The following is an 18,522-nucleotide window of genomic DNA, read 5'->3' as shown; positions in this document are numbered from 1 at the left end:
AATGGCTATTATAAAAACCTGACAATACAAGCACAAGCGCCATATATCAATATACATAAGAGCTTGTGGAGCAACTGGAATTCATGGATTGCATTTAGGCATACAAAATGGTACAGTCACTCTAGAAAGCAGTTTTCCAGTTTCTTATCAAATTAAGCATACACTTACCAGATGACCCAGCAATGCCATTCCTGGGTATTTACCCAAGGGGAAAGGAGACTTATGTTCACACAAAAACCTGTGCCCAAAAGTTTATAGCGGCTCTCTTCATAATTGCAAAAACATGGAAACCACCCAAATGCCCGTCAGCAGGTGAATGGTTAAACAGTCTTTTCATCCACATGATGGAATACTACTCAGGAATGAAAGGAACGAACTATGGATATACACGGCAACTTCTTTGAATCTGGAAGGCATTGAGTGAGAGAAAACAGTCTCAAAGATTACTGTACATTTCCATTTATATGACTTCTTGAAAAGGGAAAAAAACAGTGTTAGAGAACAGTACAGGGGCTGCCAGGGGTTATATGTGGGGAAGAAGTTGTGACTATAAGGAAATAGCAGGAGGTTGGATTTTTTGGGGGGGAGTGATAGCACTCTTCTATATCCTGATTATGATGGGGATTACACAACACATACATACATTAAAATTCATAGACTGTACACTACAAAAGGTCAATTACACTATATAATATTTTTTAATGACATTTTAACTCACACAGGCAAAACTGATGTCTCTGAAGGCATTAGTTGGATTAAAAAAAAAAAAAAAGATTCTCCCACAGGCCCCGCCCTCATCTAGGTATGGCCTGACTTTTCAAAATGAAATCCCAAATCCCTGCAGGAGGACAGTGCTGGAATCCCTTCCCTCGAAGGTGGCATCAAATACTGCCTGCCCATAAAAATACAGGACGGGCAAAGTCTTGGTCTGAAGGCTCAGTTTTTTTCTCTTCCTTCTCCCAGCTCTGACGGGCACATGGAAATAATGTTAGAAATGTAAACTTTGAGTGTGAATGGAAATTTTATTTCCAGAGATGTTTAACATTTTTTCCTCTTGGGCTGAAACCCTCATTCATATCCAGATAAATTATCTGGGGGTGTTGATAAGAGGATACGTCTTAGAGGGTTTTCACAAAGGTCTATATTCAGAAAACCAGCCAGTCTCAGGGCTGAACTTTTTATAGGGAGTCTGGGGGGCTGCTGATGGGTGGGAGGGCATATGGCAATCCAAATGTACTGTGTTTTCTTTGCCATTTTATTTGTTCACAAAGCACTCTGGATATCACGCAACCACAAGTTCAAGGTGGGAAGGAAGGTAGGCTTCTCCAGAGACAATCGCCTTTCAAATCACCCACACGGAGTCACCTTATTCCTGGAGCTCTGCCAGAGATGACAGCAGCAATCCAGAGCCTTAGTTTGCATTTCCTAAGCCAGCATTTGGGAAATATCAGTAGAAAAATAGGGGACACCTGTTGTCTATCTTTGGCTTCGGATTTAGGTATCCAGGAACTCTGTTTAAATGGCTGATGAGTGAAAATGGACATATTACATGGTGGGGAGGGGAGTGTTTTAAGACTTTGTACAAAATCTATGGTTTTAAATTTTCTACATTTCCCTCCAAATTTTGATAGCAGGTGTGTGTATTAGTGATAGTCATTGGCTATAAATGGTAGGGATCCAAATTAAACTGAACTAGAAGACAAGGGGAGATGGGTCAGGATGACTGGCTTGTTTAACTGAAAAAGTCTGGGGGAGGATTGCAGGCATGGTTGGATCTAGGGGGTTTTATCAGTTACATATTAGCTACAAACAGGAGACCTCAATCTAGTTTGTTTAAGTGTAAAAAGGCTTATTGAAGGCTATCACGTGGCTTACAGGGTCTCTGGGAAGAGCAAAGAAACAGGTCTGGTGGCTCTGAAACCAGGAGCGACATCCAGATTGTAGTGCACAGCTGCCCCAGAGCAAACATCACTGTCCCCTCTCCTGAGGACACTGCAGCTGAGCCCAGGAACCAGCACTGGAGCCCCCGCATTGATGCCACAGGGGTGTGTGTCCCAGGGGCCCCTTACCAACAAGAATCTGCGTGGTGCCTTCTCCAGGTGACCGGCTTCTGGATTGCAAGGTGCGTCTAACTCATGGAACTGGGTCACCTTCCTGCACCCTAGGGGGTGCAGGAAAATATGTTTCTGACTTCTCATTTGGGGAAACATGAACCCATAAGATGGGAACTTCTCTAAATATGGGAGGAAACTTAAGGATGCTCCAGGACAAACAATGATGAAAACAACAATGTCATCAACAACAACAGTAGCTAACACACGTCAGTAGTTTATGATGTGCCTGGCAGTCTTTGAAGTACTTTACATCAATTAATTTACTCATCGTAATATCCCTTTGGAGACAGGTATTCCTCAGATGAAGAATCTGAGATAAAGAGACCTAAATAACTTGCCCAGGTCCATCTAGGGTGACCATCCATCCTGGCTTGCCTGGGACAGGCCCCATATAATGCTATGAGCACCCCGTTTTTGCTCAGAAGTGGTCTGATTTGGCCAATGAATTCCATGGTTAGTCTACCCACTCACACAGCTGGGCAGAGAAGCTTGGATGACAAATGGCCACTAAAAGGGGCAGCTGCCACTACCAGACTCAGGTTCCCTCCTCCTCCATCTCTCAGCTCTGCCCTCCTCTGTTGGGGCTCCCCACTGCCAGGGGTCCAGGCTGAGATCCTCCCATTTCCCGGGCCAATGGAAAGAGACCCCTACTCCAGCCCCTACCAAGTTTTTTTTTTTGCCAGAAATCACAGAATTTCAATTCATTGTCTCAGTAGGGGTTTAGAACTCCTTTCTGGAACCTGGGGTGATGCCCTAGGAAACTCAAGTGCTAAGAATGGAGACAAGACTGCACAGTGGGTGCTATGCAGGGACAAACAGCTGACGTCCTGTTCACCCGTCAGAATCCACCGTTTACTATGACTATTGTAGGAAAACCTGGCTCGCAAAACTGGATCCTCCACGTGCTCTGTGCATTCAGTGATCAAAGAGGACTGATTCTAGCCTGATGCAATCAGATGTTGCCATTGGAACACATCCCATTAGAGATGCAGAGATGGAACAAAAAACCTCCCTAAATGGCTTAAGTTCAGCAAACTTATTCTGTAAAAGGGCCAGATCGTGAATATTTTAGGCTTTGCGGGCCAAGTGTGGTCTTTGTCACATATTTGTGTGTGTGTGTGTGTAAAAACCGTTTTAGTTCAGGGGCTGGACAAAAACAGCCTGTGTGGGCTGGATGTGGCCCAGGGCACTTGTTTGCAAACCCCCGATCCATCAGAGAAGGCAAGACACAGATGGGTGAGCAGAGGGCAGGGACAGCCTCCTGTTGCCTGCGCTGGCCACACGTGTGTGTCTGCAGAGACCACGTGGAGGGAGGGGTGGGCATGGGGCGGGTTCCTGGAGGTGACACTTGAGAGCAGGCTCAGGAGCTGCCAGAGCGGACCCCGTTATTTCAGCCGCCTGGAATCTGTTCATCTTCCTGCTGGCAGTACCGCGTGTTTCTCTGGAGAACCACTGCTGCCCCCGCCTCAGCTCAGACCTCAGCCCACCAGGGTCGCACATCCCCCGTCTCAGTAAAGATCTAGGAATGAGCATGTGGCCCCAAAGTCCCCGTGAGACTTGCTGCTGACAGGGGGTCCTTTGTGTGCTGATCAGAGCTCCTCACGCCTGCCCTCCACCCACCACTGTCTGCTCTTTCACGTGTAGAATAAAACTCAGGCCCCTCCCACGACCTGATGGGGCTCCCGCTCACCTCTCCAGCCTCTCTCCCCCTTTACCCTTTATCCCCAGCCACTCTCATCTCCTGTTCTTGCACTGACATACCCCCCTTGGTCCCTCTGCTGTGCCTTGGCCCTTGCTGGTCCCTCTGCCTGAAACATTCCTCTCTCCAGTATTCACAGAGCTCGCCTCATGTAGATTTTTTCTAAAAATTGACCTCCTTTCCCAACTGCTCTAAAATAGTCCCTTTTTATTATCTCCTTGCCTTGCACTGTGTTTCTTCATCATGTTTGTCACAGCTGACATCTTTCACGTTTAGTTAATGCCTGTGTTGTCAGTTACCCACCTGGACTGGAAGCTCCAGGAAGGCAGGAGCCTGTTTTGTCTCAGGAATCCTCAGCACCTAGAAAAAATTCTGGAACAAAGTGATACTCCCTGAATATTGGCTGAATGCATAAGTTAATGTTGGCACAAAGATGTTCCCTCTTTCCCAGAAGCCTTGAGTCTGAGAAGAGGTGAAATATATTGCAGCCACAAAGGGAAAATTTATGTGAGAACAGAGCCAAGAGATACAGAAACCAGATCCTGATGGTATCCTTTGGACAACTTGATCAACCCGTACCTGAAACTTCATCAACCTGTACCTGAAGCTAGCACACTCCTGCTGTTTTCAGTTACAAAAGTCAATGCATTCTCTTAGTGCATAAGCCATTTTTTTTCTTTCTAAAAAATTTTTATATGCATAAACCATTTTGAATTGGAGGTTTTGTTGCTTGTAATAAAGGAGTCTTCTGAGTATGATTTGGCTAGTCAGAGAGGAGGGAATAGGGAGAAAAGGAGAGGAGAGACGAGAGCACATGCTGTGTGGTTAAATGATACATCAGGAGATGGAGCAATTCCAGCCTCTAATCCAGTGACGTTCTCTGTGAGCCTTAGAGAAGTCCAGCAAAGTAGGAATATAGAAATGTGGTGAAATTAGGATAATTGAGTTGGGTCTGTTTGGAACACATTCTCACTACAAAGCAGGGAGAGCGTGGGTCCTACAGAGAACATGGATGCTGGGGTCAAGTGAGCTGTGAGGCGCACCCACCTGCTCAAGCCTCTTTCCCACAGTGAGGCCTCGGGCAAGCACTTGGACTTCAGCTTTCTTGTCTGAGAAAATGGGATGACAAGACCCAATCTCAACAGAGCTGTAAGGAGGATTAAATAAGGACATACACGTTAAAATGCCCAGAAGAGGTGACCCATGGCAGGCATTCAATAAATAGCAGCTGTGATTATCATGATGGGGTCTGGATTGCTCGACTTCAAATTGGCACTTGAATTTGGAGAGCTGCTAAAGCTCTGCTGCCCCCAGAATGGAGGGTCAGACACAGGACTGCTCCACAGAGAAAGCAAAGCTTGTGGCTTCCCCGAAGTCTGTGCCCTGGTCAGATCTAACAGGCAACAAGCATCATGAAAAACACTCTGTTTTGTTTTTTTTTTTTTTTTTTAAGCCAAAAGACCAGCTGAATTTATTCATCAGGCATGGCAACTTTCCACTTCCTAAAGGACAGCGAGCTAGTGTACAGACATGAAAATAAAAACTACCATGGTGCCCAGAGATTAACAGTAGCCTTGACAGCGGTTTAAAAAGTAGAATACTTCTTCTCGCTTGTCAGTGGCCTTTCACTCATTTCCTGAAACTTTACCCTGAGGAGAATCCTTTTCCCTCAACTCAAAAAGATCAGTTGGAGAACGGGTAATGACAAGGGGTGGAAGGTCAGTGAACGCTCAGAGTTTTACATGACGTCATCTTGTGCAACTTGTTGCAAAAGCCTGATGATGCTCACACCACCGTCCTCCCCGCCCCCTGCAGGTGATGTAATGCTTTCCCGTCTGTGTCCACTCTGTCACAGAGCATCCGAGGAAAGAACTTAAATGCCGGTGGATTACACAGTGACAAAGCTACTGTCTTTCCTCTTTCTCTTCCACCCTTCTGGTTAAGCCCAGGAGCGAGTCTCAGCTGGGTACTCAGAACGCCTTATCATCTCTCCAGGGCTTTCTAATCCCCCAAGCTCATTAGGGGTGACTTTGGGACAGGAAACCAAATCACTGACTACGTGGCCAAAGAATCTTTGAACCCCTTTGTGCACATTCATTCATCAGATTAGTTAAGCTCTAAGAACAGTGTCTTCATTGATAAAATAAAATGCAGAAGTTTTGATGGGGAGGAGTGCAGGAAACTTCCATACCTGGGACGGGAAGCCCAGATGAAAAGCCAAAGCCTGGGCCCCCAGGAACTTGGGGGACAGGGAGGGCACAGCTGTTAGACGGTCAAAGGAATCCTGGGAAGTCGCCATCGTAGAAGAGTGATGGGGACATACTGAACCCAGAGTCACTGCCCCCCCTCATTTTTGCAGAGGGAATTGCAGAGGGATGTCTAGGCTCTTCTAGATGCTCTGTTCCAATAGAAAGGTACACTACGGGCCCTCATGCCTGCCCCATCTGCCATCTGAACACCTCCAAGTCTTCTGCGGCTGGCGAAGTCTTTGCTCTGATTACCATTCATCACAAGTTGATGATGGATCCAATACCTGGGGCCTGTGTGCCCGGAGCTAACAGAGCCCATCTGTACGGACTGCTTGGCGCCAGGACACAGGCCTGAGCAGCGGGGCGATGGGGCTGGCAGCCTCGTATGTTTTCCCTCCTGTCTCACATTTCTCCATCCAGGAGCAGCAGACAGAGCGGTATGCGCACCTCCAGAGAACTCGGAAGTCTGGCAGCCTCTGAGGCCTGACCCCTCACTGGGCACATGGAAACGAGCCCTGAGAAGAAGCCTGGAGAAGAAGGTGGGCATTTATCAGGGTCCCATTCACCTCTTCCTAAGGACATGAGATGACTTGTTTAGCCACTGCTGAGAGACCTGCTCATTCCACTGGGAGAAGCTTCCAGGGGCTTTGCCTTAGCCAGCTGTCCACGACTCCGGATCAATGCCCGGTTGCTCACATTCCCTCTTCCTGCCACCTTCCAAGGCATCAGCAAAGCCATGGCTCTATCTCTCCCTCATAGACCCTGCATTGTCCACTTCTCTCCACCTCCATCAAGTCCACTCTGATCCAAACCACCACCATCTTTAACCTGGACCACCTCAAACTTGTCTCTTCCATCTTGCACTCTGCAATCCATCCTCCACAGAATGGTCAGAAGGATCATTTGAAACGATATATCAGACCAAGTCACTTGCCTGTTAATATTTTCCAGGGGCGGGTAGTTGCATCCAGAACAAAATCCCACCTCCTTCCCTGGCTTCAACTCTCTGTGTTCCTGGCCCCTCTGCAACACGCTTGCAACACTCCAGCTGGACCGGGGTGCTTTCTGTTCCTTGAACACCAAGCTCACTCCTACCTCAGGACCTTTGCATATGCAACCCTCATTGCCCAGATAGATCCCTTCCTAGATCGTTAAAGGAACCACCTCATTGTCATTTTCCTTTGTAAGCACCCTCTCTACGTTAATTTCTTCCCTGGACGCTAGAATTTCATAAACATCTGTTCCAACATCAAAGCTCCTCTCCGGCTGCCACCTTATCATGTTCTTGCCCCAGGGCCCTTCCTGCTCTGGGCTTGATGGTTCCTAATGGTCTGGCCTGGTGGAGACAACACAGGAGCAGAGGTCAGAGAATACTGGCTTGAGCCCCGACTCTACTACTTGGTTGCTTTGTGCTCATGCCTCATTTTCCTAATCTATAAATCTATAGAATATTGATTTTCCTTCTCAGGGTTCCTGGGAGGACACGGGAGCTAAGAGAGGTGAAGTGTTTTATAAACTGGGATGTTCTTCTCAGATATTCATTAACACTCAACACATACTTATTGAACACCTACTGCAAGTCAGACAGGCCTAGACTTAGATTCCAAGGAACAGTTTCTGCCCTTGAGCACAGGGGGAAGGGGACAGTGGTCCGGCCCACAGAGGCAGCCAGAGACAGCCTGCATTCCAATCCTGTATCTGTCACTCAACAGTATTATGACTTTGGAAAAATGCCTTTGTTTCTCCCATGTCGGTTTCATAGTCTAGAAATCGGTTTAATTGCACTTTCCAGAGTGGTTGTGAGGATTATGCAAGTTAATCTAAATAAAGCTCTTTAAAAATGCCTGACATAGTAGGGATTAAATAGTCATTAGTTATCAGAAGGGGAGGCCAATTGGTAAGCCCAATTCTCCACTTTATTTCCTGTCTACTCACTGCAGTTCAAATGCTACCCGTCGCTCTAGGCTCTGATCAACCCCCCAACTCATTAGTCAGACACCTCCTGCCTACAAGCCACCTCTTCCCGGCTCTACAGGCCGGCTCTTCGTAAATATTTGAGTTGTCTCTCCCAGCTTCACCGTGTCTTCCGAGTCACAGAAGATTCTCAAGAAATGTTATCAGAAAAAAGGACTTTATAGTGAAATGGTAGCTTTCTTCACAGAGGTTCCATGTAGCCTGAGTACAACTGCTCCGTGGCAGAGTTAAAAAGTAAGGTTGGGTGAGTGTTCTCAAAATGTTTTCTCATGTTTCGGAACAAAGCTGAAGGAGGGATGGAAATCTCCCAGCCGCAGCCCTGGTGGCTCCAGCTCTGGGAAAATGCACACAAAGCTCCTGAAATCTACCAGCTACTGAAATGCACACAGAGATCTTGAAATTCACCAGCTCTTGAAATGCACACAAAGAAGGGAAAAGGCAGGATAATGTGATGAGGAGAAGAGGGAAGAGGGGATGGAGGAAGCACAGGAAGGGGAAAGGTGGAAGTACAGGGAGTCGGGGGAGGGGATAAGGGACGGGCTGACTGATGCCTTGCCTCTGCTGGGGTCTTAGATATTACTTTATTTCATTCTCACAACAAGCCCTCGGAAGCAAGAATTATGTTATAAATAAAGATCGGCAACTCCACGGAGAAAAGAGCTTATGTTTTATGTTGTTCAGTTTGTTTGCTTTGTCTTGGTCATTGTTGTACCTATAGTGCATAGAACAATACCTGGCATATAGTACATGCTCAAGAAATATTTACTGAATGGATGACTAAAGAGCGAATGAAATGAACAAAGAAGGCTCTAAAACTTGAATAGACATGTCTCCAAAGGAGATGTACAGATGGCCAACAAGCACATGAAAAGATGCTCCGTATCACTAATTGTTAGGGAAATGCAAATCGAAACCACAGTGAGATACCACTTCACACTCATTAGGATGGTGGCTATAAAAACAAACAAACAAACAAACAGAAAAAAGTGTTGGTAAGGATGTGGAGAAATCTGTCCCCTTGTGCTATTGCTGGTGGGAAAGTAAAATTGTCAAGCTGCTGTGGAAAACAGTATGTCAGGTTCTCAACAAATTACAGATAGAATTACCATAAGATACAACAATTCCGTTTCTGAGTATACATCCCCAAAGATTTGGAAGCAGGAACAAGAACAGACATTCATACGCCCATGCCCATAGCAGCATTATTCACAATTGCCAAAAGGTGGAAGCTACCCAGGTGAGCATCAACAGATGAAAGAATAAACAAAATGTAGTTTATGCATGCAGTGGAAAATTATTCAGCCTTAAAAAGGTAGGAAATTCTGACACACGCTACAACACGATGAACCTTGAAGATATTATGCTAAGTGAAATAAGCCAGACACAAAAAGACAGATATGATTCCACTTACATGAGGTGCCTAGAGGAGTCAAGCTCATAGAGACAGAAATTAGAAAGGTGCTTGCTAGGGGCTCTGAAGAGGGAGAATGGGGAGTTAGTGTTAATGGGAACAGAGCTTCCATCTTGTAAGACGAAAAAATTTCTGTAGATGGTTGGTGGTGACAGTGGCACAACAATGTGAATGTACTTAATGCCACTGAACTGTACCCTTAATGTTTAAAATAGTAACTGTTGTTATATGTATAATTAAACAATTACAATTTAAAATGTATTAGCTTTAAAAAGAGAGAGAGAAAGAGATAGGGCTTTAAGAAAGGCAACGCCCTACTGCACATCACAATACTAGTCTTTGGCAGCTGTGGAATCGTTTCGGGGGTTGGCTGAAGGGGTCTCAGCCTCAGACTGACAACGGGGAGGAAAGGGAGAGAGAAGCCAGAGGAAGCCAGAAGAAGCCGACCGGGGGCTGAGGCTGGGCCACCGTTGGGGTGATGGACTGTTGAAACGGCAGACCCAGCAAGGTGGAACCCAGGGTCAGTAGGGGACGCCCACAGAGATGGGAACTGTGGCCGCTCCCTATGCCCTAGTCCCCTGTGGGCTTCTCTATGGATCCAGAAGCAGAGCCATAAGCAGAAAGCTTTCAGTTTCAAGTGACAGGAACCTAACTGGTGCAAGCCAGGAAAGAATCCATTGGCTCATGGGAGGAGTACACCAAGGGACAACATGGGCTTCAGGCACGGCTGAAATCAGGAGCCTGCCTTTCACATTCCACCTCTCTGCTTCTCTTCCATCTCTGGCTCATTTGTAGGCCGACTTTTCCCTCCTGATGGCAGAGGTGACCACCAGAAGCTGCAGGCTACATCTTACAAGTCAGCATCTACAGGCTGATCCCTCTGCAACCTGGCATCGCCCTGAGAAGCTGACCTCGGGCGCCCTGTGGTAAGTCCTCCGAAGAAATTAAACAGGCAGTCGGAAGGGAGGGGCTTTTAAGTTGAGTCCTCAGAGGAGGTGACGTTGGAGCTGAAACTACGTGCTGGGAAGGAGCTGCATGGAAAGGTCAGAAGGAAAGTCTTTCCGGATGACAGAATAGCAGAGGCAAGATCCCAGAGGCAGGGGAGAGCTTGGCTGACTTAATACGGAAACGCTCACAATCATCAGGGTGAACGTAGTGTGTTTACTGTGTGTGAGGCTCCCTTCTAAGTGCGCATGAGTATCCCTCACCCCGGAGTTAGGTATGGTGACAGCAGAACCTGCTTTAAGGCATCAGACAGAGACACGGGATGCTAAATACACCTGCCCAGGGTCTCTACCGCTGGTAAACAATGGAGTCGGACTTTGAACTCTTTTCTCTTTCCCTCCCCTCCTCCACTCCCGAAGTGGAGGTATAGCACTTTGGCAGGTTTACTGCCAAACCTTAAATCTTGCCCTGGGTTGAGAGTGTGGTCAGAGCTAATGAGGGCAGGACCTTCCTATGGCTCGGCCTCACCCCTAATCCCTAGGCTGCCTCCCCGGTGTAATAAAACATCATTCAGTGAAGACTGAATGCTTCTCATCCTATCCAGAACACCCTTGCTTCAACGAGGGCAAGGGACACAGAATGACTTTCCCCTTTTTTCTTATTTCTCTTATGGAAGCAACCTTCTTGAAGATCTAGCCTAGCAGAACTTCAAGATCGGTCATTCCATGATCGGCAGTCACCGTGTGCCCAAGGTGGGTCAGCCTCTACGCCAAGACCCTGGGATTGAACGGTGAGCAAACCACAGGCCTCAGCTCCCTTAGAGATCTCGTTGCCTATCCGTGCCAAGCCTCTGTGGTAACTATTTCCTTGAAAAAACAATATCTGAGCAGAGAATAGAGGAAGGCTGGCTCAGGAGAACATCCCCATGGTAAAGGGTTCAAAGAAAACCAATATACCACGAGTACAGCCCTTAGAGCCCATCCCACGCATCCCTTCACCCTCGCTTCCCTCCCTGAAATCAGCCACCCGCATCATTTACCAACTTCCGGCAGTGTCGCTTTTGCCTGGGTGGGATTATGATACTCTCAGATGTTGACCATGTCTTTGGTCCCCTGTGTGTGCCCCTGTTGTAAAACCATTCTCGTTTTCAAGTCCTGCTGATCCTACCTCCTGAATCTTTCCCAGGTCCAGCCCCTTTTCTGCATCTTGGCCACCACTGCCCGCATTCAGGTCCCTATCATTTCTTGCCGTTGTTTCTGTTACCGAAGCAGGTTGAGTTCGCCCGAGGCACAGCGAGCCACAATGCTGAGCTGCTGAGGTCTGCAGCAGAGAGCGTTTCTTTGCAAGGCAGCCCAGCGAATAGATGGGGAAACGCATCCTAAACTCACCTCCCTGAAGGCGAGGGGCTGGGGTATTTATGGGATAACGAATAAAGCAGCAGGGCGGTCCGAGGCGTGGGGAGTGTGGGTTTCTTGGGGAAACGTGATTGGAAAAAAGTGTGGTCATTGTCATTCTGTGCAGGTGTAACCAAGCTACAGGCCTCTGCACATTCAAAAGGTCACCAAGCGGACACTGGCGCATGCCCAGTTGGGGGGTCAGTGGTTCCACCCAGTCTTAACCAGCTCAGCTCAAAAACTAGACACAGCTGACTCCAAGTTCCTAGAAAACAGCTGAGTCAGGCCTCTAAGGCCACTTGCCGCTTGAAGGACATACAAGTCTTTTGCAGATGACCTTGATTAGCGAAGGTGGGTAAAGTGGATTTGACTAATTTCCCACGGTTTCACCTCCTGGTCTCCCTGTCTTCAGTCTTAACCTCCTAAAATCCCAACTCCAGGCTCCCAGTGGAGAAATCAGACTACAGTGCAAATTGGACTATGGAAGGGGCTTTGGGGAAGGTTTGAGGCTGCCCAACACCCTCTGAATGCTCACCCTGTGTTGGGGAGTTTCCCATAGTGCAGTTGCCACGTCCCCAGAGGGCAGTCATGGCATTCTCCCAGCCTCCTCTGCTGCGAGGGGCAGCCAGGTGACTCTGGCTTCTCCAATCAGATGCTCTCATTTGAGACTATGCTTTCGAAGGGAATATGCAGGGACAAACAGAATTGAGTTTTGTTAAGCAAAGCCGTGGAGGCATCTGGTCCTTCTGGAGGGCGTGGGGTACGCCTGCTGGTGCCCAGTGCCCTGTGGTCGGGTGCTGCTTCTGGCTGTGTCTCCTGATTTGGGCTTTCTGGACCTTCGGAGGATTCTCCATGTTGCCTGCCCTCCTTTAACGAATTTGAGTTTTGCTTAAACCAGTCAGAGTGGTGTTTGCTGTTTGCAGTTAAGAAGCCTGATAGATACAAACCACATCAGTTTCCTACCTAAATAGTTTTCACTGGTTTCCCTGCCCACCGGGCCCTGCTCGCTCCTCCAGCCTCATGCTTGGTGACCCCATCTCGCTTAGTGAGCGCACAGTGACTGTTAGCTGCTATCATTCTTATCATCATTGTCATTGTCATCTAGCAATGTCCGTGTCCGCCCACCTCTCTTTTTTTTTTTTTGGCGGTACGCGGGCCTCTCACTGCCGTGGCCTCCCCCGTTGCGGAGCACAGGCTCCGGACGCACAGGCTCAGCGGCCATGGCTCACGGGCCCAGCCGCTCCGCGGCATGTGGGATCTTCCCGGACCGGGGCACGAACCCGCGTCCCCTGCATCGGCAGGCGGACTCTCAACCACTGCGCCACCAGGGAAGCCCCGAGCACCTCTCTTGACTTCTCTTCCCTTTGGGTGGCCCCTCCCCAGTGAGGAGGATTCATTGCTTCCTGCTCAGGGCATAGGCAGCAGCGGGGGTGGTGAAGAGGCTGCAGCATGGAACCAGAAGCCTTGGGTTCATACCTTGGCTCTAGCCACCTATTATTTGCTGTGTGATCTTGGGCAAGTGACTTAACCTCTCTGTGTGTGCCTCAGTTTCCTGGGAGAAATGGTGATGATAACGGGAGCCAATTCATGGAGTAGTGGTGGAGACCAAATGTGTCAATACTTAAAGCGGCGTCTGGCACACGGGGAGCAACTCCATAATGTTGGCGCTTATTAGTTGTTTATGTCTGTCTTGCTCTCTAAACCTGAAGGGCACGAACCAGGCTTTATTTATCTCTGTGTTCTTGGCACCTCGTACAATGCCTGGACCTGGTCGGTGCCACGTGAGTGCCCCATGCTTGCAGTCTGATCTCATATCAGCTAGTTTTTTCATTCTCCCTGCCCGGAGGACACTGTTCCAGCCTGAAAAGATAATAGAGTACCTCCATCCAAGCTTGGTGCCTTTGGGAGCTGCTGGCCCCGGAAGCCCAAGAAGACCCGGGGCCTGGGGAGCCCGTCAGCTGTGGGGACTGGCGCTCCTCGGCAGGGGACTTGCGGACCAGCCGCCCTCAGCAGGGGAGCATTTAGGGTCTCATTTGGAGGCATCTCGGGGAAGGCATCACGCAGGGGGCCACAACATATGCTGTCTCTCGGGCGATGCCAGATGGTGGGGATTTGGCCGGGCTCCCTCTAGATCTGTGCGCCCGCTGACCCATTCAGAGGCTCCAAGATGCAAAGGAGAAATGATAATGTGCTTTGAAATGACTGGAGCTGGAAGCCGCGTGGAGCCTGGCAACGAAGGGGCACACCCTTGCTGCTGGTACTTGACTGCACTCACGCACCAGCGAAGCAGGATGGATTCCAGCCGGCTAATGACCACCCTGGTTAGCTGTCTGGTTCATTCCATCTGACCACTGTGTAGAGGATCTGGAATAGAGTGGTGATTAAGAGATCACTGCCTGAGCGCAAACCTCAGCTCCTCCACTTACCAGTTGTACGGACCTTGGGCAAAGAACTTAATTCTCTGTGCCTCAGTATCCCTGTCTGCAAAATGGGAATACTATTGCTGTCACAGCAGTAAAACATTCTGTTCACCTGTGTTGTCACTGTGACAACGGCTAACTCACACAGCGCTCTCCACATGCTGGGAGCTGTTCTTTACGTGGATTCTCTTGTTTAATCCTACGACCACCCCAAGAGGGAGGTGCAGTTATTATCTCTATTTTTTAAATCAGCAAAGTAAGGAGAGTTCAAACAACTCACTCAAAGTCATAAAGCTAGAAGTTGGCAGAATCAGGATTCAAACTTAACCAATCTGGTCCACAGTCCGTGTTCTTACCATCGAGCCGTGCTGCCTGACAATAAGACAGAGACCTCATCAATGACAGTCTTGCCCTGCAGCAAGCACTTATGATCCACTCTGGAAGGTTAAAGAAAGCCATGTATGCAACGACTCAAAGCAACCGCACACCCTCAGCTTAGCTAACTGATGATGACCCATCTTTTTTCCCCTCAGATACAAGGCATTAGTTTGTATGATTTGGGCTGCAAGTAACAGTTAACCCTACTCCCAAGTGTTTTCAACATTGGTGACGTCAGTGGTTATTATTATTCACATAGGAGTTTAGGTTGCTGCAGCTTGGTTAATCCAGTGACTCAGGGATGTCATTAAGCAACCTGGGTCTTTCCCGTTTTGTGTTCTGTGATCTTTGGGACGCCAGCTTTGTCCATAGACCAGCTCCCCTCTTGACAACCAGGTGGCTGCCAACACTTCCAGGTAGTTCTGCATGTGAAAAATGTCTGAAAGAGAGGGGAGTGATTGTCCGTTCTTGGGTATTTTCTTAGGAGTCTGAAAACATTCTGTAGAGTCTTCCAGAAGACTTCCCATCACGTCTGATTGGCCAGTAGTGGGTCACGTGCTCCTTCCTAGACCAGTCCCTGCAGGGGGCTGTGACCTCCCTGACTGGTCATCTGGAGTTGACTGGCTGGGGGTGAAGCAGCAGCCCTGGTCCCCGCACAGACCTGGTGCTTCTCTACTTCCCTTGACTCACTTCTGCCATTTGTCCTGCAGGAATGCCTGTCCTGTTCCTTGGTGTCATCATGACATTGTATTATTTAGGAACCATTTCAGTTGCAAGTAACAGGCAACCCAACTAAGAGTGACTTAAATGAAGATGGGTTTGTTTTTCTTACATCACAGGAAGAAGCCCAGAGGCAGGCAGTACAGAGCCAGAGCTGTATCTCTCACTCATGTTCCAAGGACCAGACTCTTTCTGCCTCCCCACTTTGCATCCTCCGCATAGTGGTTTTTATCCACAGGCTCATCAAACACCTTCTGGTTCTAAAGTGGCAGCTCCACTTCCAGGCGGGAATGAGAGAGAAGGAAGGAGGGGAGGTTGCTGTGTCGCAGAAGCAGCAGTGCATTCTCGGGAACACCATGTGGATATCCATGTATGTTCCATTGGCTGGAATGGGGTCATGTGGCTACCATTAGCTGCAAGGGAGTCTGGGAAAGTGAGCATCTTAGCTGGGCACAATGACATCTTGATCAAAGCTGGGGTCCTGATGGTGAGGAGGGAGAAGCAGATACTTAGGGGGCAACTAGCTGTGTCTGCCACACCCTTCTTTACAGCTCGGATCACACCACACTCCCATGTAAATCCTTCCACACTCACCCCAAGGGAATGGGCTCCCCTTCCCTTCTAAGAAACTAACATGAAAAAGGAAGCGGGAAGAAGAATCTGATGAAATACCCACCCGAGTCATCCCTCCAAACCCTTTCAGGTGGTGGTGATGGTACATCCTTGCTGGGCGGGGAAACTGAGGCTCAGAGGGTAGTAATGATTTGCCCAAGGTCACAGCTAGGTACAGGGCTTAGCAGGAATATGGACCTGGGCCTTTCTCATTGGCAAGTGCACGCTCTCTCCCATCCACCAGTTCCCATGGAACTCCACTTAGCCTGGGTAAATGGTCACTGTCGGCTCACGGCCAGTTCTCCTGTCTGTTGCTTCATCTCTCCCAATAATACTGCACATTCCTTAAGGTCTGTGGGGTTCCTGTGTTCCCATACAAGGAGGAGAGTACCCCCCTCAACCCTGGCCTCCTGGCTGAGGATGGAGGGACTATCGCGGGCTGGAGGTGGCGTGTGAGCACGACTGTGAGCCTCTGACTCTAGAAACCCCAGCACGTCGCTTCTAACTGTGGGGAGAACGTTAAGTTTTCAAGTGGGCGCCTCGCTTGGACAGATGCGAACACAAACACGGAACATTTTTCTCCCTTCTCTCCCTCCCCTGAGTTCTGCTGGGGGCCGGTTCATGGGAAGTTGGTTAATTGGAACTGTCCCTGCTGCCCCAGTGAGAAATGGGACGTTGTACACCACGTCTCCTGGAGAAAGACTCCCATCTGTTCACTCCAGGAGGATAATTATGTGTATAAATTACCCGCCTTCTCATCCCTCCCCCACCCAGCTGCACGAGGGGGCTGTGCTCTTGAAGATTCCCGAGTGACCTTTGAGATGCAGGAATATGACTGAATCAGCTCTTGGACCAGTCACGTGCCCTGAGCACGACTGCCGTATCCATTTTCTATTCTATGGACATTTATTTTGAACCATTTTTTTGTAATGAACCTGTGACTGGGAAGGGTGCTTCCACAATGATTATCGTTGAACTTGGTGTGACTTCCAGCAACAGAGAAAGTCCCCGACTGTCACTTACCTCTTACTAGAGGAAAGACCCCAGGCTGAGCAGCTTAGGAAAATGAGCAAGTGCTTCCCACGGCCGTAATGCAGTAAATCTCTCTCTGAATACCCCAGCTGTGAAATCGATTGCGTGGAACTTTCTCTACCTGGGAGAGCCCTGGTCTGGGAGCGAGGGTTTGTGGGTGGAGTCTGGTCACTGCACTGACCATTGATGGTACCTTGGGCAGCTCACTTCCTTTTCAGGGGCCTCAGTGCTCCCACCTGGGGAATGGGAAGAGGTTAGCTTTCAATTACCCCTGTGGTGAGCAGAATAATGGTCCCCTAAGATGTCCATGTCCTAGTTCTTGGAAACTAAACATGCTCGTTAAATGGCAAAGGGGAATTAGGTTGCAGATGGAATTAAGTTGCTTAGTCAGCTGACCTTAAAATAGGGAATGATCCTGGGTTATCTGGGTGGGACCAGTGTTAGCAGCAGCGTCCCTGCAGGTGGACAAGGGAGGCAGAAGAGAGAGAGAAGCAGCGTGAGAAGGACTTAGCCTTACATCGCCGACTTTGAAGATGGCGGGATGAGGCCATGAGCTAAGGAATGTGGGTGGCACAGGAGGTGGAAAAGGCCAGAAAACAGATTCTCCCTTAGAGCAGCCCTGCTGATACTTTCATTTCAGACCTTTGAGACCCATGTCAGACCTGTGACAATGAAAGCCAGTCCTTGTAGAGCGCACACCACGAGCCGGGCATGGTTTGACGAGCTTCACACGTGTCACCTCATTGCATCTTTAGAGAAACCATGAAAGGGGGGGTTATTATTGCCTCAGCCATTTGACAATTGAGGAAACTGAGGCCTAGGGAGAGCACAGAGCTTGCCCAGGGCCACAGAGCTGGGAAGGGTGGAGCCTGGGTTTCCACCCTTTTGGACCATCAGCCTGTCCCCATTCTCTGTGCAGACAATGGGCATTTCCTCAATTTTATGGAAAGTGCTGTGCAAACATGGTGCTGGTGAGGTGACCACAAGTCATGCTCAGTTCGCCTGGGACAGGCGCCATGTCCTGGAATAATTGTTAATGGTGCCTCCAGCCGTGCTCAACAAGGATCTAGTTTGGGGGATGAATCACATAGTCAGCCCATGGACCCTCCCTCCCAGTGGGGACTGAAGCCTCAAGGAGGTGGATGAGCAGAGTGGGCCCAGCCGGGCTCAAGGAACACGTAAGAAAGGCCTGGAATTGGGTAACTTCCATCTGAGTCTTGGTTCTGAGACCATTTTATTCTGTGACCCTGGGAAATAAGAGCCCATGTGGTCAGCCCTCAGCCCAGGGCTGACTTTTCCTGTCTTCATCTTTGCTACTCTTTTCCCTCACGTACCATCTTCCCTGGGGATCCCCACACATGGTCAGGCACACGTCTGGCCCAGCGCCTTTGCTCTTATTTACAGAAATAACCCCCTTTCCTCCTCTGATTTTTTGCTCAAATGTCAGCTTCTCCGAGATGCCTTCCTGACCACTGTTTAAAATTGCAAACGACTCCCTCCCTGCCAGAAACGTATCTCCTTCCCTTCCTGTATCGTTTTTCAAAAATCCAAACACAGTCTGACTTATTATATAT

At 48.8% G+C, this 18,522-nt stretch overlaps 1 long non-coding RNA gene across 1 annotated transcript in view; it reads left to right on the top strand.

The window, feature by feature from the left end:
• The window catches only part of LOC117202498 (uncharacterized), a 42,753-nt gene that overhangs the window by 20,058 nt on the left and 4,173 nt on the right, over nucleotides 1–18,522 (top strand). The window contains exon 2 of the long non-coding RNA XR_004484925.2: nucleotides 11,069–11,182. This is a non-coding gene — a long non-coding RNA (uncharacterized LOC117202498). The remainder of the gene's footprint in view (nucleotides 1–11,068; nucleotides 11,183–18,522) is intronic.

This window comes from Orcinus orca, chromosome 16, assembly GCF_937001465.1.
Source record: "Orcinus orca chromosome 16, mOrcOrc1.1, whole genome shotgun sequence".
In the NCBI taxonomy this organism is placed as follows: Eukaryota; Metazoa; Chordata; class Mammalia; order Artiodactyla; family Delphinidae; genus Orcinus; species Orcinus orca.
The sequence above is the reverse complement of the archived record's forward strand: the minus strand, read 5'-3'. Positions and strand labels throughout refer to the sequence as shown.